Consider the following 23,387-nt stretch of genomic DNA (forward strand, 5'->3'; position numbering starts at 1 on the left):
AGGTTTGCAGACACCATATCAAATGGTGGATATCCTCCATCTGTGATGGAAGGATGGACTTTTAATCCATCAAACCCCAGGACCACAGTAACGACAAGCACTTCCCTTCTGGTGTGGGAGTGGGCAATATGAAGAGAAGACAGTTGAAGGTGCTTGGTGACCCCTAGAGCCCAACCTACATGTCAACATCTTGGATGATGAGAACAGTCCTCCTTGCAATTTGGGCATTCCAGGACCCCCCCCCCCCAACGGTGTGATTTCTGTTCAGACAACAATGGCAGTAGTCTGGTATTACAACAAATGGGGAACCCACTCATGCCCACTTTGCCAGGAAGCCATGAGTATGTGACAATGGACAGTGCCTTCCTATCGCTCTCTGATAGCAGTGCACATCCCAGGGACTTCAAATGCACTAGGGTAGAAGCTGAGCAGGTGAATTCTTTTGCCATAACAGATTTTCAGCCTTTGGAGTCAATCATGCTGCAGTCTGTTCACCTCACACCTAAACAACTGCAGCAGTTACTTTGATCCTCCCACAGGGACAGTCACCAAGGCATGCTGTAGTTCATAATTAGCCCCCAGGTCTGCTGTATGTCTTTCCTCCAATACCATTATTAACAAAATGTATTCAGAAAGGCAGAATGTGCAGACCACAATGATCCTCATTGCCCCATTTTGGCCCCAGCAAGTTTGGTTCCTTTCCTGTGGCCTCATTTGCTACATCCTTCATGGGTGTTGAATCTGAATCTAGTCACCTGTCCAGATTGCCTCTACCAGAACTAAAAGCCCTGAAGTTAGCCACATGGTTTCTCCGATTCTGACAACAGCCAGAGATGCCAGGCTATCTTCATCAATTGTCCACATTATTGCTGTCAAGGTACAAATACCTTCCATCTCAAATTTACATGTAGGGCACAATGACACTTCCATAGCTTCACTTAAAATTTCTAAAGCCTTCCTTAGGGGCACTCAGACCTCTGATCAGAGACCTTGTTCCCCCACAGGATATTACTATTATGCTTCCTGCTTTGACCCAAACCCCCTTTGAACCAGCAGCTTCAGTAGACTTGAAGTGTCTTTCCTGGAAAACTATTGTTCTTGTTGCTCTTACCTCTGCTTGATGAATATCTGAGTTAAAAAGCACTATCTTGCAAACCATCATATTTGTTTTTTCATAAATACAGTGTGGCCTTAAGACAAAATTTGTCATTTGAAGTAGTTTACTTCATTTGGTCTTCAACCTGTGGGTATTCAGATCCAGATCAGATCGAAGATGGCCGCATCCCCCACAGCTTATCCAAGCTTATCCCTTTACCCAGAATGTCCCTGTGTCTCCTTCGTTCCCTCAGATCTCATTTGTCGCTGAAAAGCTAAGCATCGTGGTCGCTGAGCTCCAGGTATCTTTTGTGGGTAAGTGATACTTTTTCCCTTTAGTGTTAGAGTAGGATTCCCTATCTCGCTTTTTCAACCTCCCCTACTTCGCCTTGGTCGTCGGTTGTTAAAAAAAAAAAAAGTTTAGAGTTTATCATTTAGTGTTGTCCCTTCCTTGGCCTTCTTCTACCCCTTTAGTAAGTGAGCGTGTGTGTGGGTTTGTGTGCGTTGGGCTTCCTTCTAGACATGGCTGAGAAAACCAAGCCTGTCTTCAGAAAATGCACGGATGTGGCCATAAGCTCTCCTCAGCGGATGGCCACACTGTGTGTGTAGTGTGTTTAGGAGTGGCCAACCCGGATACAGCCTGCTCTATTTGCGTGGGCTTCTGTCCTAGAGCCCTCAAGGATAGGAGGGCTAAACTAATGATGAAAGGACTTCTGCCTGCTTCGGGGATGACTGTCCATGCTACTACTGCTACAACTCCTACCACTGTGTCTGCCCCTTCCCAGGCCTCTGGGACTCAACCTCCCATCTTAAGGCCTGCGGATGGGGATTAGCGTCACAAGGACAGACCTAGGAAGTGGTCCCCCAACCACTCGCTCCATCGGGGCCTCCTCCTAAATCTAGGACCCCTCCTAGGCCTACTATCCCTAGGCTCCATTCACCCAGGTTTTCCCTGGAGCCAGAGGTATCTAGGCCACCATCTAGAGCCTCCCCTCACCAACACTCCCGGCTGGTGTTGGTGGCTTCCTCATCACGTTCCACCCACAGCTTGAGTGAGTCAGAGATGGACAGGATTATGCAGAAGTTCATCCGCATCCAGATCCAGATGTGAGTCTTGCCCAGCTCCCTCTCCCTCCAGAGTGGGGAGCTTGCAGCCCTTCTTCACCCCCATAGCTCCTTCTCCAATCCAACCCTCATTTCTGGAGTCTTTGGATCTGAGAGCTCTTTGGGTCAGGGGCGGCGCTGACGGTACCCTGTACCTCGACACCAGCCATTGCCTTGAGCGTGTCTGATCCAACTGGGTCGGATCCAAGCTCTCGGGGCCATAGCCTTGGCGTCAGATCTGAGGGGGAATGAGCTCCCTGAGCCCAGTGGACCTCCCCGGTCATCAAACTGGAAATAAATTAAATAAATAAAGTGACTCATTTCTTATGCTACAGATGGAACAAGTAGGGCAGCAGGCTCAGATATCTCTCTCAGGAGGCAGGCCTGGATGCACCTTTGTGATTTCACTGAACCCTTCAAGTCTCCTTTATGAATGCCCCTTTTGACGGTTCATCTCTTTTCGGACTAAAAGTGAAGGAAACACTCACCAGATGTGAACAAGAAGGCAAGACCTTGTCTGCCATTGGAGTGCATTTTTCCACTCCTACCAGACCCTTTCCCAAGGGTCAGAAAGGTAGTGGGAAAATGTGGTTCAGAAAATCTCAAAGGTCTTACCAGGACACACAAGGTGAAAGTTCCCCTAGAGGCAGAGGGGGAAACTCTAATGGAAGACATTGCCCCCATGGCAAAGGGTGTCCACAGAACCAGGGCTCCAGAGAATCCGTCTTTGGGAGACCCTTCCAGCACTCCTGAAGGGGTGCCCAATTGCTTGCCTCTGGAGGCAATCAGGGGAAGATTGTCTCTGCACCAGGAAACCTGGCTAAAAATCACAAATGACAAATGGGTGCACGACATAATATCCAGAGGATATATCATACCCTTCTCCCTTCCTATCCCCATAAACATATCAGTTCCAGACATTCCACCCAGTCAAAAGGAACAAGCAACAATAGAGATTCAAAAGTTGCTATTAAAACGAGTCATCCAAGAAGTCCCTGCAGACCAGAGAAGATCCAGAACTTACTCAAGATTCTTTTTAGTTCCAAAGAAAAAAGGGGACTGGAGACCCATTTTGGATCTCAGCAACCTAAACAAATTGATAAAAATGTCTGAGCTCCGGATGGTGACACTGCAGTCAATACTGCCATTCCTAGGAAAAGACAGTTTGATGTGCTCTGTAGACCTTCAAGATGTGTACTGCCACATTTGAGTGGACAGGTGGTCCAGAAGGTTTTTGTGCTTCAGCTGGGAGCCAGTCATTTTCAATCTCGAGTTCTTCCCTTTGGTCTCACTGTAGCCCCCAGGGTGTTCACCAAATGTATGGCAGTAGTAGCGGTTCACTTGATATGCAAAGGATTCCGCATGTTTCCATATTTGGATGACTGGCTGATAACCGCCCTGACCAGGCATCATTTGCAACATTCAAGGGATTATGCCTTTCAGCTCTGTTCCTTCCTAGGTATTACTGTCAACTATGAAAAGTCTGTGCTAGATACATGTCAGAGTTTGTTTTTTATAGGGGCAGAGTTAAACACAACTAGACAAATAGCAAGACTTCTACAGAGCAGAGTAGATGACCTCCGTCACTATGTGAGAATTCTGATCAAGAAATCAAAATCTCCCACAAAACAAGTACTCCAGGTGTTAGGAAAAATGGCTGCAGGTGTTGTACTGATTCCTCTAGCTCGCCTTCACATGAGGGTCCTTAAGTGGTTGCTCTTCGCTCAATGGTCAATGTTAGAACTCCCAGTGTCCCACAAGATTCTGATAGTAAATGCCTGCAAAAAAGACCTTCAGTGGTGGAGTCACTCAACCTCAGTGGCTCAGGGTAGTTCATTTATCCCTCCTCATCCTATAACCACAGTACCCATGGACACTTCCCAGATAGGGTGGGGCTGGGGCATTTTCTAGGGCATCTGGCAAGAACACGAGGCTCATCTGCATATAAATATTCTAGAGCTGATGGCGGTGCTTCTCACGTTGCAAGCATTTCAGAACTTCCTGCCTTTTTGGATGCCTTTGCTTCCATGTCCCTACATCCTGACTCTCAGGCTCTGTCCCCTAAAAAGCCAGACAGGTACTATAAAGTCCCTCAAGACTGCAACTTCCTCCTTATGGTCTTTGTTGCAGACCCCCTCAGCCATGTCTGTGGCCTCAGACAAAGCTTCGAGGTCCCTTCCACCTCTCTCTCTTTCCCTCTGACAAAGACAGTAGGCAGCTAGAGAGGTTGGTGAACAAAATATACACCTCGGCTACCCTAGCCTTTAGGGATTTGAACTGTCAAACACATATGACTAAGTATTCCCTGGAACTTATGTCACAACTATCTAAAATTGTTTCTGACATGCCTTATTCAGAAAACAAGGCCTTGGCCTCTTCCCTAATTGTTGCATCCTCCCAGGTGTCCTGTCACTCAATAAAATGCAGCTGTGATTCTGTTGAGGCTACCTCTAGGGTAGCTGCCTCTGCCTCAGTGTTGAGAAGATTTGCATGGTTAAGGCATCAACCCCTACCTGAGGACATCAAAGCGAAGCTCATGGTTGCTTCCCTTGACAATTCTGTATTATTTGGTCAGGCTTCAGCTAATCTCTTCGGATTACTGCAGGAAAAGAGTAAAGAGTTAAAAGAACTCCAGCACATCTTGGTCTCACCAATCCCCAAGTTCCACAGGAACTACCCTTCCAAACAGGTATTCGTCCACAGGCAAACCAGGCCCTCCCAACTAAGCCCTCCAAGGGGAGCAAGAAATCTCATCACTATTCAGCTCCGTCCTTCTCCCACCCACATAAGCAGCTTTTTCCTGATAGACCAGATTCTTCCTGACTCCTCAGAACTTCCTTGCTCCACTCCTCTTTACCTATGCCTCTACTCCCGCATATTTCTAGTACTCAGAAAGAAAGGACCCTGGAGACCCATCCTAGATCTCTCTATCCTCAAGACCTTCCAAAAGGTGCCCTTCTTCAAAATGTTTCCCCTGATCCTCCCACAGGGCTTTCTGGCATCCATAGACATCAAAGACGAATACCTGCATATTCCCATTCATCCCAAGTTCAGGAAATTTCTTTGTTTCTCTGTGACATCCTGGCACTTTCAGTTCTTGGCATTTTCTTTTGGTCTTTCTACAGCCCCAAGAGTTTTCAAAAAATGCTTTGCCCCAGTAGTTGCATTCTGCTGACTTCAAGGCACTCAAATTTTCCCTTACCTGGATGACCTCCTGTTCCAGGCAAACACCCTAGAGAAACTGCAGAGGAATCTCCACTCAGCCATTGTCATCATACAACAACTTGGATTCACAATCAACTTCCAAAAATCTGCCCTCACGTCATCCCTAGATCATGACTTTCTGGGGTGCAACTTCCAAACAGACAGAATGATAGTGATGTCCTTCAAGGATGCATCTGCAGTCCTTACAAATGGGTTGTCCTGTCGTCAGGCAGCCCTTCGGTCGGCCGGATTCCAAAGTCTGGGTCTGGCCTCGGCTGGTGTCGCACTTCACCCGACATCATAGCTGTAGTTCTTCGGGTATAAAGGCATCAGCCGACGCCATTTTCCCCAGTCTTTCTTGCCGCGTGGCGCCCGAAGCAGAAGCTGTTCGCAAGTGCCGGTCGGTCAGATCCAGAGATCACTACTACCGAATACTACTTTGAAGACTTCTAAAAAGCTAAATACCCCATTGGGGACTCTTTCTTGCCTCAGCCGATGTCAGAAAAAGTGAATAACTGTTTAACTTGTGGGAAACAAATACCTCATAAAGATTCCCACTCTTACTGCTTACCTTGTTTAGGCCCAGACCACGACGTAGCAGCTTGTTTAGCCTGTGCTTCTTTCAACCGACGGACGCTTAGACGTCGGTCGGAGTTTGCTGAACAGTTTTTCGGCTCAGAATTTGCGTACATAATGGCGTCGGATCCTCCGACTTCACAAGTTGTTAAGAAACGCAAAGAGAAGGACCGACACTCGCGGTCCGCGGTTTCGGCCGAAACCGCGGTTAAGCAAACCGCGAGTGTCTCGGTTTCGGCCAAAACCGAGCAAACGGTTCTAACTTCAGCCAAATCCATGACTACTACCGAGGCCCCTTCTAACCTGGTAGAGTCGGCCTCTGAAATTCAACCTGCTACTGTGGTTTCACAAGAACTATCGGACACCATCCCTTTGGATGTTTCAACCCCTGCACGTGGTGCTGCTAGGCCGCCTGCAGCCATGTCCATAAAGGCCTTTGCCAGGGCTAAAGCAGCCAAAACTTCTAAGTCTGTGCTTGTTAAGCTCACCTCTCACAGGCCCAGTTCCAGTTCCCAAATGCTTACTCTGGCAGAGGATCTCATCTCTTTAATAAGGGGATCCCAACCTCATCCAGATAGGGCCTCTCATCCTCCTCCAGAAAAGAGACCTAGAGCAGAGCCCCCTGAGCCACTGTCCTCAGATGATTCTTCTGATGATTCAGACAATACAGACCATCCAGAGGCTCCTTTTTCTACTTATGAAGACTCCGATGCTGAGGAATCGATTCCTTCTGCCTCTCCACCAGAGGAATTTTCCTTTGGGGAAACCTTACATGCCATGAGAGAGCAATTTCAATGGCAGGGGCAAGATTTCTCAGACTCAAGGAAAAGGCTTAGGACTTTTTTGCATTTACCACAACATAGGCCTTTAGCTATACCTCCAGTTCTTCCTGTTGTAGATGATGCATTTAATGATGCTTGCACTGCTCCTGACACTTTGCCTCCAGCCCCTGCTAAGCCTGATAGGTTTTACAGGGTCCCGGACACACATCACCATTTATACAAGGCTCCTTTTGCAGATCCCGAGACTATCTCCCAGGGGCCTAAGGCAGTAGCTTCGACCTCAGTTAAAAACCCTCTCCCCTCTGAAAGGGAATCCAGGTCCTTAGAGAGATGGGGTAAAAAGGTATACACCTCTGCTACTCTCTCAGCTAGGGCATTGAACTGTCAGTTTCATATGATCCAATACCAGGAGTTTATGCTTGATCAGTTAACTAAGAAACTGTCCTCTGATGATTCTTTAGATAAGAAATATGTTCTAGAAATGGTGCATAACATTCAGCAGGTTAGTAACCATTCTTTAAAATGTGGCTATGATGCACTGGAGGCTTCCTTTAGATCAGCCATGACTGGCACAGTTATAAGAAGGCATGCATGGTTGAAAGAACAGGTCTTGCCGGATCATGTTAAAGCAAAACTATTAGATGCTCCTATGGATAAGGTCAGTTTATTTGGTTCTCCTGCTCAGCAGGTACTGAAGAAAATGGAAGAGAAGGCAAAATCTGTACAAACAGTGAAAGATTTCTTACAGGTTCAGCCTCCAAGGTTTAGCAGGAACTGGCCTTCCAAAAATTGGTCCTTTCCAGACTCCTCTAAAACACAGAGAGGCAGGAATAGGCGCTCGAGAGGCAGAAATCAATCCAGAGGAGGTGCCTACAGGGGACGCCAGTGGCAAGGTAACAACCAGCGAGGCACAGACACAACTACTACCACTGCAACAGGACAATCACAGTGACTTGGCTCTGGCACCGCCTACCAGGGAACAAATTGCAGCTCCCTTAGGCGGAAAGTTAGCCTTATTTTCAAAAAACTGGCACTACATCACAAGAGACAAGTGGATTTTGCAAACTATAGAACAAGGCTACAGGTTTCATTTCCATACCTTACCAGGAAAAAGAGGAATGCCAAACCTACCACCAAATCAAAAGACAGAAGCTCTAAAACAAATAGCTCAATTAGCAAAGATGAGAGCTGTGGAAAGGGTACCATCTATGGAACAAGGAAAGGGATTTTACTCCAGACTCTTCCTGGTACCAAGAAAAGAGAAAAACTGGAGGCCTATCCTCGACCTGTCCGCTTTAAACACATTCATCATTGTTCCAGAATTCAAAATGCTGACCCTACAGCAACTTCTTCCCATGCTGGGCAAGGAGTATTGGCTGGTGACTCTAGATCTCAAGGAGGCATACCTGCACGTCCCCATACGACCAAATTGCAGAAGATACCTCAGATTTCTTGCAGGATCAGAGCATTATCAATTCTCAGCATTGCCCTTTGGCTTATCTACTGCGCCCAGAGTGTTCACGAAATGCCTGGCATCAGTAATCGCTCACTGCAGGCTTCAGGGAATCCAAATATATCCATACCTGGACGACTGCTTGATACAAGCGGACAACAAAAACAAGCTAACAGAACACTTACAAAGAGTCATTTGCTTACTGCAAGCCCTGGGATATACAGTCAATATAAAAATCAAGACTGATACCATCCCAAAGAATAACCTTCTTAGGTGCAGAATTGGACACAGTAAAACAGATGGCATTCCTAACTGCAGAAAAACAAGAACAACTTCCTCTCTACTTCTTGGCATTAACAAAGCAGAACAAACTAACAGCAAGGAAAGTACTGCAGGCCTTGGGCTTCATAGCATCCTGCATAATCCTGGTCCCTCATGCCAGACTGCATATGAGAAAGCTACAGTGGTACCTGAAGAATTTATGGTCTCAACACAGGCACAGCCTAGAAACCAAATACCACTAATCCCATGCCTGAAACAAGAATTCCTATGGTGGGCTCAGGCATGCCAGTCAAACCCAGGTTTGCCCTTCCACAGCATTCAACCAAGCCAAACCATCACAACGGACGCCTCAGACCTCGGTTGGCAGGCCCACATGCTGGACAAGTGCATACAAGGCTTATGGACTCCAGATCAGCTGCACCTGCACATAAATCAAAAGGAAATGCTGGCAGTAAAGCTAGCAATCCAGAATTTCAGACCATTCCTCCAAGAAGGGCAGTTGATGATAAGGACAGACAACACCACAGTCATGTGGTACATCAACAAACAGGGAGGCACTCATTCATACCCTCTATGCCGGATGGCACTGGACCTATGGAATATGGCTCTGAGCTACAACATTCAGTTACAAGCAATTTTTGTACCGGGAAAAGAAAACATCCTAGCAGACATATTAAGCAGAACTACCTCGGATGCTCACGAATGGATGCTACACCCGGACATCTTCAAGGTCATCACAAGGAAATGGGGACTGCCACAAATAGACCTATTCACATCCCCAATCAATCACCAGCTCAAGAAATTCTGCACAAGGACGTACCACCCTCTTGCTTGGAAGGTGGACTCTCTATCCTTCAGTTGGAAAGGCCTGACAGCCTATGCATTCCCACCTCTTCCTTTGATGCACAAGGTGCTAGTGAAAATCAAAGAGGAACATCCAAGGATCATTCTGATAGCTCCAGACTGGCCAAGACAACATTGGTACCCATTACTGAGGAACATGTCTCGGGGGCAGATGTGGACACTACCCCTGATTCCTTTGCTGTTAACTCAGAGCGGCTACAACACCCTGCATCCAAACCTGAAAACTCTGAAGCTGACTGCCTTTAACATTACATAAGAGCAACTAACCCAGTTTTATCCCAAAGGGTTAAAGACATTATCCTTGAGGCCCGCAGACCTTCAACAAGAAGGAACTATGCAGGAAAATGGAAAAGGTTTCTGATTTGGAGTACTGGAAGGGGAAAAGATGTGTCAAAGGTTGACATTGCCAACATCCTGGAGTATTTGGCAGAGCTTTTCCATACAGGCCTGTCCTACTCCTCCATCAAGATACATGCATCGGCTATTTCTGCAGAATACAGCTTCGATCCCCCTGTCTTCTCGCATCCTCTACTCAGGCAGTTTCTGAGAGGAATTAAAAATGTAAAACCTCCTAGGAAACCACCATTACCAGCATGGGACTTGAACTTTGTGCTAGAAAAATTGACACTCCCCCCTTTCGAACCAGCAGCAACAGCAGATCTTCAACACCTATCCTGGAAAACTGCTTTTCTACTGGCAATTACCTCAGCAAGAAGGGTTTCTGAGCTACAGGCTTTAATGGCAGTACAACCCTTCCTAATCTTCCATCAAGATAGAGTGTCCATGAGAACAAATCCTACATTTATGCCTAAGGTGGTATCCAGTGTGTCATTAAACCAGGCTATCCACCTACCTACCTTCTTTCCCAATCCACAGAACAGGGGGGAAAGACTGCTGCACACTTTGGATGTACATAGACAGTTGCGTTACTACCTGGACAGAACCAAGAGCAATAGAAAAACTGACCAGCTTCTGGTAGCATATGCAACAGGAAGGGAAGGAAAAGCAATTTCAAAACAGACGACAATCTCCAAGTGGATAGGAAATTGCATCAGATTCTGTTACTCCTACCATGGAAAGCAAACTCCACAGAACATAAGGCCTCATTCTACAAGGGCTACAGCCACTACCACAGCTTTCTTACGAGGAGTGGCTACCAAGGACATTATAGAGGCTGCTACTTGGGCCTCCGTGCATACATTTGCCAAGCATTATAACTTACCTTTATACTCTAGATCCCGAGCAGGGTTTGCCACTGCTGTTTTGCAAGGGATCCTAACTACACCATAATTTCTTCTTCCTCCTCCCCTAGTTTGGCTATGGTATTCTACCCATTTGTAAGGACTGCAGATGCATCCTTGAAGGACATAGTACAGTTTTGTACCTACCATAAATGTAGATGTCCGAACAGGAATGCATCTGCAGTCAGGATTACCCACCCTCCTTCCCCCTCTGTGGTATTCCTAGGGTATTGGCCATCTAATAGCCAGCTGGGGGGGGGATCTCTTATGGTGTATTTGTTTGTATATATGTACATACATGCTTATTGTTTGTGTTTGCCTTCTACTATTTGGAAACATTGGCATTTATCCAAAATTTAGCTATCCAAGAGGGCAACTGGCATCTGGGGCAAGAAACACTGAGGAAAATGGCGTTGGCTGATGCCTTTATACCCGAAGAACTGCAGCTATGACGTCGGGTGAAGTGCGACACCAGCCGAGGCCAGACCCAGACTTTGGAATCCGGCCGACCGAAGGGCTGCCTGACGACAGGACAACCCATTTGTAAGGACTGCAGATGCATTCCTGTTCGGACATCTACATTTATGGTAGGTACAAAACTGTACTTTCCTTCCACCTCAAAAGGCACAGGAGTTCTGTTCTGCCAGACCTTTTCAAACCTCTTTCGCTTGCACCTTTTGTCAGCAAGGCAATTTCTCACGATCCTTGGACTGATGGCTTCCACCATACCTATGCTGCCTCTGGCAAGGCTTCATATGAGAAAGTTTCAGTGGTTCCTGAAGTTGGTGTGGATACAACATGCCCACCCTCTGGAAGTTCAAATTCTGCTCCTACCTATCTTGAAGAAGGAGCTTCTATGGTGGATCCAACAAATGTCCCTCAAGCTGGAACTTCCCATCCACCTCCTGCCCCCAGCTCAAGAGCTGTACACAGATGCTTCAGATACAGGCTGGTGGGCTGCGTTAGGTCCCCATACTGTACAAGGGCTATGGTCTCGCTCTCAGAAAAAAGGATCACTTAAATGTAAAAGAGATGATGGCATTGATTCTAGATATTCAGTCCTTTCAGTCCCTTCTCAACCCAGGCCGGTTAAGAATCTACACAGACAATATGACAGTTCTCTGGTATGTGAATAAGTGTGTGTGTGTGTGTGGGGGGGGGCGGACCAAATCACCAAATCTTACTTCCTTTGCAGATTAGCTGTACAGGTTTGAGAGCTAGAGCTCCAACTTCAGATTTCTCTGCAGGTGGTCTACATCCCCTCCAATCAGAACTCTGTGGCAGACAACAGATCCACAACACCGGCCCACAAATGGATGCTTTACAGGGATGTGTTTCTGTACATAGTCCACCACTGGGTATTCCCCAGATGGACTTGATAGACTTGTTTGCATCCCCTCTGAACAGAAAACTTCCAAGATTTGTGCCAGGGAATCTCGCCCCCTGCATGGAAAGTGGATGCCCTATTAATGTCCTGGAAGGTTAAGTTTCTGTATGCATTCCCTCTCCTTCTGCTCATTCTGAAAGTCCTGCTGAAGATCCAGCAAGACAAACCAAAAATCTTGCTGGTGACTCCCTATTGGCCAAAACAACATTGGCTCCCCCTTCTCTTGCACCTAGCGAAAGGCAGTCATTACAAGTTACCTCACAGAGTGGACCTATCACACACAAGGGCTCCCTCATCCACCCACACTTTGCAACTCTACAGCTGACTCTGTGGGTGATAGAGCCCTGATACCTTTTAGACACCTATTCTCAGAAAATGTACTTCAAGTCCTGCAGGAAGCCAGGAAACCCAATACCAGGAAATGCAAACAACCAAACCAAAAACCACCACCAGAGGAAGCCTTAATAGGCAAAAATAGTAAAATGAAAAAAAGGCTTCCACCACAACGAAAAGTTCACTGAGAAATTCTGTTAAAATGTAGGCTTTAATAAAACAAAGAAATAAAAAGCACAAATTGTGCTATTCGGATCTTTATTTAACAGCAGTAAGTCAGATTTACACACTAGGATCTGAAGAAGGTTTTTTAACTGAAAGCGCTTATCCTGTTTGATCTGCAACCTGAATAGCACAATTTGTGCTTTTTATTTCTTTGTTTTATTAAAGCCTACATTTTAACAGAATTTCTCAATGAACTTTTCGTTGTGGTGTAAGCCTTATTTTCATTTTACAATACCAGGAAATCTTACCTATCCAAATGGCAAAGATTTTCAATGTGGTGTCTTTCTCGTAACCTGGACCCACTAACTGTGGATCTCCCTTTGGTTCTTTCATACCTGTGTGACTTGCTCAGTACTGGCCTAGCTTATAAAAGCACATCTGCCAGCCATTTCTGCATGTCTGCCTTCCCCTTTAGCTTCTAGATTTGAGACCAAATAGTTCCTCAAAGGCATCCTCCACATTAGACCTCCCAGCTGGTCTGTGCCCCCTCCCTGGGTCCTAAACTTTATGTTATAGAAGCTTACCCTCACACCCTTCGAGACAACTTCTTCTAGATGTTCTTCGTGTTTCACTGTTGCAGTCATCACACTTGGGTTATCTGCCTGCAGGTAGCCCTCAGTCAGCCCGAATACCAGAGATTTAGTATTTCTGCGTCGGAAGCTGTTGCTCCAAGACTGATGTCAGGTCATCAGGGATATAAAAACAGGCAACCGACGCCATTATCCCAGTCTTTCTTGCTGAGGAGCCCGAAGCAGAAGCAGTTCGCAAGTGCCGGTCGGCCACCATCTGAATTTCGTTTATGAATTTAATAATCCTGAAGTCTTCTAAAGTTAAGTACCCCGTTGGGGATCCTTTTTTCTTGCTCTAACCAATGTCAGAAAAAGTTAACAATTGTCTTGCCTGTGTGAAGCAAATGCCTCACAGAGATTTTCATTGTTACTGCATCACCTGTTTCGGCCCAGACCACGACGTCCCTCCCACTTGGTTCTGTGCCTTATTTAATGCCCGAACCATTTGTCATTAGGCTCTCTTTGCCACTAAATTCTTTCGCTCTCAATCTCATTTTGAAATGGCTTCAGTAAGCCATCCGACTACCGATATTCCGAAAAAACGTAAAGATAGAGACAGAGACAAACTGCATAGGTCCAAAACTGCCGATGACTCTTCCGTTAAGCCAGTCGCCAGTCCGCCGGTACTCAGTGAGGCACTTTCGCAGCCCCTGATGCCCACTTCAGTGGATTCGCAGGCCTCTACCGAGACCCATTTGTCGTCCGGTATGCAGTGAGACTCTTCGACTATGGAACATGCAGATGTCTCTACCTTGGATGGGTCCAGAGCCACTGAGCAGGCACTGGCTTCTGAGGCAGTTATTCGCTCAACCGATGTTCAACTCAAACCAACGACTTCTATTTTAAACAAAACTACCGAGTTTCTTAGGCCCAGATTACACACTACACCTAGAAAACCAATGACCAAAGTGCATGCACCTGCTCCCATGCCACAAAAACAAATGCTTAGAATGGCTAAAGACCTTATTACGTTGATTAGGGGAAGTCCGCCTTCCCCTGCTAAGAGACAAAGAGTCCAGTCCCCTTCAGTTTCTACAGACCAGGAGTCCGATGACTCTGAAATTTCTAATTATGAAGACATGCCCTTATCTGCTTATGAGGATTCATATGCAGAGGAATCCATTCCCTCTGCCTCCCCTCCAGAGGATTTTTCTTTTGATGAAAACTTGCATACCTTACGAGAGCATTATGCCAAGACTATCCTCAGTCCAAAAAGAGATTCAGAGAATTTCTAGAGTTACTTCAACACAGGGCCTTAGCAATACTCCCTGTCCTAGATGTTGTGGATGATGTTTTTATGGAATCCAGTCTTACTCCTGACACTTTAACTCCTGCCCCTAGGAAACAAGTCAAGTACTACAGAGTACCTGACACTCACAAATTTCTTTTCAAGAATCCTACTGCTGACCCAGAGATCATTTCCCAGGGGCCTAAAGGGTATGCAGAGATCTAAGCAATCGAGTGCCCCCACCCTTAAAGCAGGGAGTGGTAAGCCACCTCCTTATGGAAAAAGCTCACAATGACTTTTTTACTCCACTCCCCAGCCCTGCCCAATTGCTTCTGCCCCAGGAGAAAAACTTGCCCTTCATGCAAAAAACTGGATGTCCATCACTCAGGACCAGTGGGTCCTCAACATTGTATCCCAGGGGTACAAATTTTATTTCCATTCACTGACAACCCCAAGCGGGTTTCCAGACCTTCCTCCAAACCAGTGGGCAGAGGCTCAAAACCAAGTACTTTCCCTACTCAATATCAGAGCTATCCAGCCGGTTCCAGTAGAACAGAGGGGTCAAGGATTCTACTCCAGACTCTTCCTGGTACCCAGGCAAGAGGGCTCTTTGCACCCAATCCTGGATCTTTCCATTCTCAACACCTTCCTGGTGGTACCAAAATTCAAAATGCTTACCCTGCAACAGCTTCTTCCTATGCTAGCCAAAGATGCCTGGTTAGTCACCCTAGACTTAAAAGAAGCCTATCTGCATATCCCCATAAGAGAATCATGCAGGAAGTATCTACGTTTCAGGGCAGGGTCTATGCATTATCAGTTCTTTGCACTTCCCTTTGGCTTATCTACTGTGCCCAGTGTATTCACAAAATGCCTGGCTCCAGTCATTGCATACTGCAGGCAAGAGAAATATCCAAATTTACCTGTACTTGGATGACTGCCTGATTCAGATGGACAGTCAGGAATTGCTGCTGCAGCACCTGACATTTGTGAAAAACCTTCTCATTTCCTTGGGGTACACCATCAACAAAAAGAAATCAAAACTGGTACCCAGTCAAAAGATTGTATTCCTGGGAGCACGCTTGGACACAACTTCCCAGATGGCATTCCTCACCTCAGAAAAACAAGTCTGTCTGACAGACTACTTCAGACAAATGGCCACCAGAACCCAACTGTCTGCAAGAAAAATACTGCAAGCCCTAGGGTTCATGGCCTCATGTATACTGCTGATTCCATATGCAAGACGGCATATGAGAAAATTCCAATGGTACTTAAAAAATCTTTGGTGCCAACATTCTCAAGACCTGGCAACAGTCCTTCCTATCGTACCCTGTCTAAGGATAGAGTTCCTCTGGTGGGCAGAAGCATGCAACCACAACAAGGGACTGCCATTTACTCAACCCCAAGCCACCCATACCCTAATCACAGACGAATCAGATTATGCCTGGGGGGGCACACATGGATGGAAAATGTATTCAGGGCCACTGTAGCCCAAGTCAAATTCATCTGCACATCAACCAAAAAGAGATGCTAGCTGTACAGAATGCCCTGACAGCTTTCAGATCCCTAATCTTTCCAGGACAACTGCTAAAAAAAAACAGACAACACCACAGTTATGTGGTACATCAACAAGCAGGGGGGAACCCATTCCTACCCACTCTGTAGGCTAGCCATGGCTCTGTGGAACACTGCCTTGGATATTCAAGTCCATCTGCAAGCTCAATTCCTGCCAGACAAACAAAACTTACTGGCAGACGATAAGCAGAAATCTCCTAGACCCACACAAGTGGCAATTGGAGCACAGCACCTTTAACCTTCTGATTCAGAAATGGGGGACCGCAGAGGTGGATCTCTTTGCCACCCCCTACAACCACCAGCTCAGCAAATTCTGCACCAGGAATCCTCACAGCGGGCCTGGAAAGTGGATGCCCTATCTTTTCAGTGGGTAAATCTCTCAATCTATTCCTTTCCCCCCTCTGCCCCTCCTTTCAATTGTATTACTCAAGATAAAGCAGGACAGACCAAGGACAATTCTGATTGCCCCTGAGTGGCCATCCCAGTACTGGTACCCACTCCTGAGCAGCCTGACATCTGTGCCACACTGGCACCTACACCAGAATCCAAACCTCCTCTCTCAGCAGGAGGAACAGATTCTGCATCCAGAGCTGCAAACCTTAAATCTTGCAGCCTGGCTTATTCCTTGAATTCTCCCCCAGCAACCTTAAGCAAATAGATGCTGGACATCATTCTTGAAGCCAGAAGACCCAGTACCAGAAAATCCTATATTGATAAGTGGAAAAGGTTCTGCTCATGGATTCAGTCTAAAGGAGAGGACACAACTCTGCCCTGTCTGCCTCTTATCCTGGATTACCTAGCAGATCTACTCCACAAAGGCCTTTCCTTCTTCTCCATTAAGATACATGCCTCAGCCATTTCTGCTCATTACAATACTGAGCCACCTCTCTTCTCGCACCCTGTTATCAAACAGTTCCTGAGAGGGGCAAACAACTTAAGGCCACCAAGGAGAGCACCCACCCCTGCTTGGGACCTTAACTTTGTACTGGAAAAACTCATGCTTCCCCTCTTTGAACCTGTTGCATCAGCAGAGTTAAAATTCCTCTCTTGGAAAACAGCCTTGCTTCTAGCCATCACTTCAGCTAAAAGAGTGTCTGAGCTACAATCACTCATGGCTGTGGAACCCTTCATTATTTTCCATCCTGACAGGGTTTCCCCCAGGACTAACCATTCCTTTATGCCCAAAGTGGTGTCTAGTGTGGCTCTCAGTCAATCCATCCATTTGCCAACCTTCTTCCCTAATCCTCAAAATAAAGGGGAAAGGATCCTGCACTCCTTGGATGTGCACAGACAGCTCAGATTCTACCTTGATAGGACTAAGCCCTTCAGAAAATTTGAACAGTTACTAGTCAGCTTTGCAACAAGGGTAGCGGGCAAGTCCATTTCAAAACAAACCATTTCCAAATGGATAGCACACTGCATCCATTTCGTCTACAAGCACCATGGGAAACCAACCCCTCAGGGGGTCAGAACACATTCCACTAGGGCAACATCTACCTCTACAGCATTTCTCAGGGGAGTCCCTACCAGGGATATCCTGGAGGCTGCTACCTGGAGTTCTGTACAAACCTTCACCAAGCATTACCACCTGCCTATCTTTTCCAAATCCAGAGCAGGATTTGCTACAGCAGTCCTGCAAGGCATACTAGCCATCCCTAACTCTTCTTGACTGCCTCCACCTTTCTTCAGTTTTGGGAATCCACCCAAGTGTGATGACTGCAACAGTGAAACATGAAGAACATAGTACAGTTGTGTACACTTATCATAAATGTAGATGATCGAGTGTATTCACTGTTGCAGTCCTGGTTTCCTTCCCTCCAGCCCCCTGGTTTTCTCTCTCTCTCTCCTATTTATGGCTATTACTAACCCCTTCTGGGGTATTGGTATTTACTTTTTACTGGTGGTGTTTTCCCCCACGATAACCTAACTCCCTATTTGGGGGGCTCCTGACATTTGGGGCAAGAAAAACGGATGTAATGGCGTCAGCTGCCTGTTTTTATACCCCCGATGACCTGACGTCAGTCTTGGAGCGACAGCATCAGCTGCAGAAATACTAAGTCTCTGGTATTCTGGCTGACTGAGGGCTACCTGCAAGCAGATAACCCAAGTACGATGACTGTAACAGTGAATACACTCGAACATTTACATTTATGGTAAGTGCACATAACTGTACTTTCTTTACAATACTACACCTGGAAAACTGTCTTGCTGCTAGCCCTAACTTCTCCCAGAAGGGTCTCAGAGCTCTAGGCCCTGATGGCTTCTCCCCCTTTTTGATCTTCCACAAAGACTGAGTCTCCCTTCGCACCAACCCCACCTTTATGCCCAAAGTGGTTAATGAGTTGTCCTTAAACCAGGCTATCCACGTACCAACCTTTTTCCCTTCTCCCCAAAACACTAGTGAGAAGATTTTCCACATACTTGATGTGCACAGACAACTCAGATTTTACCTTCACAACACTAAATCTATTAGAAAATCAGACCAGCTGTTTGTCTCATTCCATCCCAGGACTCTGGGACTACATGTGCCCAAACAAACCATTTCTAACTGGATTTCCAAAATCATTACCTTCTGCTATGCCTGCCATTGGAAATCCCCTCCCTGCTTGGTCAGTGGTCACTCCACCAGAGCAGTAGCTCCTCTGGTGCCTTCCTCAAAGGGCTAGACACCAATTCTGTCATAGAGGCAGCTACCTGGACCTCTGTCCACACCTTTACCAAACATTGCAAGTTGGATTCCATCTCCAGATCTAGGGCTGGGTTTGCCAGAGCCATTCTTCATGGTTTCCTGAAAAATTCATCTGCTAACTCCACCTCCCTCTCTGCATGAGCTTTGGTACTCTCCTTCATCTAAAGAATACTGCAACAGATTAATAGAAGGACATAGAATTGTTGTGTAAAAACGTATAATGATAGCTGTCCTTCTCTTTGTTGCAGTATTCTGTCCCACTTCCGTTCCCCATTTCTCATGAGTCTTGGATGTATTGACTCTCTATTCCTTGGACTCTCTCTCCTCCTGGGGCTTCAGTTCTGAGGATGGTGCTTGCGTATGTCACCTTTATGGCCTACTTCCGATAGCTGCCTACGTAGGATGTACCACACACCTTACAGTAGTAAACAACATTGGTATTTGGGCCGATGTTGGGTCACCTAGACCGGCAACTCCTTCATGTAAAGGATACTGCAACAGAGAAGAGAAGGACATCTGTTGTTATGGTAAGTACTTACACAGCTATTCTTTCTTTAAAAATAGCATAAATAAGCATGTTACATATAATTAGTCACATATAAGATATATTTTTGAATAATTTATATAAAATAAATGAAGTAAATAAAACCACATATTACGTCTTACTAGATAATGTTTGTACAGCAATTAAATTTGTTTATACTAAAATTTATGTTTGAGATGTAGATAAACAAGTACTTTAAAAGATGGAAAAATAAACAATAATAAATAACTATGTTCAACCACTTATAACATCACGACTTTAAGTTTTAAAACACTCATAATAGATACATAATCATTTAAGCCATGAGGGTCTTGGGAATTTAGGAATAGTTGCCATCTTAGCTGTTTTGTTTCTAGAATAATGTCCCATGGACCACCTCTTGGATTTTTAAAAATTCTCTCTACAACTGGAGACCTAAATTTTACATGGTCCTTGCATTGTGTTGTGTGCTTCTAGAGGGCATTGTTTGTGGTGTTTTTGCATATACCATATTCATGTTTGTAAATTCTATTAGCCAAAGCTTGCTCTGTTTTCCCTATGTAGTACTCTTTGCATGGATCACATAGGGCAATATAAACAACACCATCAGTTTCACAATTACAGCCATTAGCAAGTATTACTCTTCCCCTAGTTATATTCAGTGTGAGCTCTTGGGCTTCTATATTAAATGGCATTGCTTACACCATCCACATTTTCTCATTCCTTTAATAGCCTTCATGCTAGATAAGGTATGATTTTCAAACATATTTTTTAAATTCATACCTTTTTTTTTACATATAATTGTAGGTTTTCCCCTAACAGTTGCCATATATCTCTGTTAGTTTTAAAGATATTCCAATATTTAGAAGTAATAGCTTTAATTTCACTGTGAATTAGATGATACCTAAGGACCAAACTTCCACTATAATCAGAATTAACTGGTTTGATGTTTGGTAACTCTTGGTGACTTAGTATAGGGCTAAATCTAGACTTCCTAGCTAATAGTAGTTCATCTTGTTTATGCTTTACAAAGTCATGTGGGTAGTCTCTTTTGATAAACATAGTTAAAAGTTGCTCATATTCAAGTTGTAATTGTAAGTTATCAGTCGTCATTCTGCTAATTCTTATAAAGTGCCCTTTCACTAGGGACTTCTGGGTGCGAACTAGAAAAATGCCAATAAGAGTTGGAGAATGTAGGCTTTCTTTAGATAGTAGTCTGTAATTTCCCATTGTTAAGGACACATCTAGGTAGTTAGCAGACATTTCTGATATAGTATGGGTGAATTTTAAATAGAAAGTAGTCGAGTTAATGTACTTTAGAAATTGCTCTAATTTACTTATAGTATCAGTCTGTAAGAAAAAGATATCATCCAGATAACAGGTGTAGTGGGACCAGCTATTTTTGTAAATACTTTTGAATAAATTGGTGCTCATACTGCACCCATAGCTATACACTGAATCTGTATATAATATTCTCTATCAAATGCTACAAAGTTATTATTTAGACTAATTCTATAAAATTCATCAATATAAATATATTCAGATGCTGATATTAAATCACAACACATTAAAGCAAATAAAAAACTGTCCAAACCATGCGCTAGTGGGATGCATCCAAAAAGATCTACCATATCTATATACACAAACAAAAAATCATGTGTTTGCATATCAGAAGGCAATTGTATCAGGAAGTCCCATGAGTCCTTTAAGATGCATTTCTGCCTAGTTCAACAAATAGTACTAGATGACACAGACACTAGTCGCATCATGTCAACACATTTAAGACTTTCTTAGGATGTAACTCCTCTTGTAGCTCCCATAATACTCTGCACCTCCCTGCATTACCATATCTTCATTGTCACTGAACAGCTCCTAAACTATATTTATCAGTTTATTTTGTTGCTGATGTTTTTTGGAAAGTTTTTCTCTCTTTGCCTGTAGTCAGTTATTCTTGATGTTTTTCTTCCTGCTGTGGATATAGGGCTTTCATTTTTTTTTCTCAAATGTAAGTATTTTTGGTTTGCCTTCCCTGGTGTTGAAACTTGGGCCACCATTTTGTGTTAAATATTTTGGAGGACCCCTCACTTTTTCTGGAGCCTTGTCTGTGTGTTGGTCATTTTTATTGCTGTTTGCAACCTTGATGCCATAGCCATGTTAGGATGGATAAGATAAGTAGGATATGCATTTTCATTTTACTAAGTGCCAGAAATGCAGGCAAAAGATTCCACCATAGAGCATTTGGATGCTGAATGCTCTTTTGAAGTATTTGAACCTAGGACATGAAAACAAGTTGACATTAAAAATTTTATTCTGCTGAACTCAAGATGGAAAGGTGGGAGAAATGCAGGAGAGAAAAAAGATCTCCTATGTTATCTTTTGTGACTTCTCCAGTTGCCTTACTGTGTAAAGAGGTGACAGTCTCCCTTTCTGGTGTGAAAATTGTACTAGGGTGTCAGTTGAAGAAAGCCTGTACTTCTGATGCATATCGTATCGACATTTCCATATTACAGAAGATTTTCATAGGGAAAGACTAAGCAGTGTTTCTTTTTTATGCCAGATCTGGATTTGTTTGAATTTCTTGCTCCCTCTAAGCCTAATTTTTCCATGTTATTTTCAGGTTTCTCACTCTTTCCAAAGCCCCCTGTGTTGTTGAACTTTGACTAGGAGAAGATGATTTTCTACAATAATTCTGAGTGGAAAGAGAAGGATCTGAATATCCCTGCCATATGGATACCTCCCATCTAACCCCCTTTTCATTGCTGATATAACTAAGTTATATATTGCCACAGCAAGCTCCCTTGGTATTGACTTCTCCAATTATTTCTTTATCAGCATTTCCATTGATGTCTATTGCCTTGGCATCTGGCTAGTTCAGCACCAACCACTAATAGGGGCAAGGCTGTAGAACTGACTGTGTACCTGTGTCCTTAGTGCTATTTAGGGTGCCAAAGACTTTAGATTGCTATGCTCTTGATAAATCATCCTCTTCAGCATCAGTGTTTTCATGCTGGAGGTGAGTATCAGAGAAACAAATTCACTTTTCTCAGAGCTAATGATCTCCACCTTGCCAGACCACCCAGCACCAGGGGTCTCAATGTTATTCTTACAAATAGACTAGACTTTGACACAGCACTCTGTTTTGACTGAGCAGGACCATGGACTGTATTGGTCTTGGCCTCAGACTCTCATTGATCTGAGGCTTTAGACCTTCTTGTCATCAAAGGGTCAGGGTAACAGAAAATCACTGTGGAGATAGGTGTAAAGTATCTAATGTTAACTGTTTCTCCTCCTCTTTCATGGGCAGTTCCACTCTGAGTAGCCCCATTCAGACACTGTTGTCTCTTTTTGCCAGTTCCTTATAATTTGACCATCATGTTTCCACCGAGTGCCCTTTATCTAGCCCATCTAATTTCCAGTGGCATCTCCACTAGATCCAGAGAAGTGTTAATTCCTCTTTACTCATATCTTATCAGACCCGTCACACACCTTTTGGCATATATTTATGTAAACATATTATACAATTTGAGAGGCCTCAGAAATTTATAACTAAAAAGATCAGTGGCTTCAAAAATATTAGATGTTCTTCGTGTTTCACTGTTGCAGTCATTACATTTGGGTTATCTGCTTGCAGTAGCCCTCAGTTGGCCTGATTAACAAAGTCTTGGGTCCTGTGTTGGATGCTGTCCCTTCTTCCATGACGTCAGGTCGTCAGGTATAAAACATGCAGCCGATGCCATTACATCAGTCTTTCTTGCCATGCGGTGCCCGAAGCAGAAGCAGTTCGCAAGTGCCAGTCGGCCGACTCCTGAAATTTTTGTTTTCAGGTTTCAGAACCGAAGTCTTCAGCTAAAGCTAAGTACCCCATTGGGGAAACTTTTTCTTGCTCCTTACCGATGTCAGTAAAAGTTAATAATTGCATTACTTGTGGAAAGCAAATACCTCACAAAGATTTTCATTCATACTGTATTCCTTGCCTGGGCCCTGACCACGACGTACCTTGCTGTCGATTTTGTGCTTTATTTAATCAGTGCACTATCCGTCGTCGGTATATTTTCGCCTCTAAATATTTCGGTTCTCGATTTAATTATCCAGAAATGTCGGTTAGCCATCCGACTACCGGAATGTTGAAAAAACGCAAAGATAAAGACAGAGACAGGCTGCCTAGGTCCAAAGCTGCCAACGATGCTTCTCCTAAGCCAGTTGTTGTTCACCGGTACTTAGTGAGGCGCTTTCGCAGCCCCTGATACCCGCTACTTCTGA

The sequence above is a fragment of the Protopterus annectens genome, chromosome 12.part0 (genome assembly GCF_019279795.1).
Source record: "Protopterus annectens isolate FY-2018-M chromosome 12.part0, PAN1.0, whole genome shotgun sequence".
Lineage (NCBI taxonomy): Eukaryota > Metazoa > Chordata > Ceratodontiformes > Protopteridae > Protopterus > Protopterus annectens.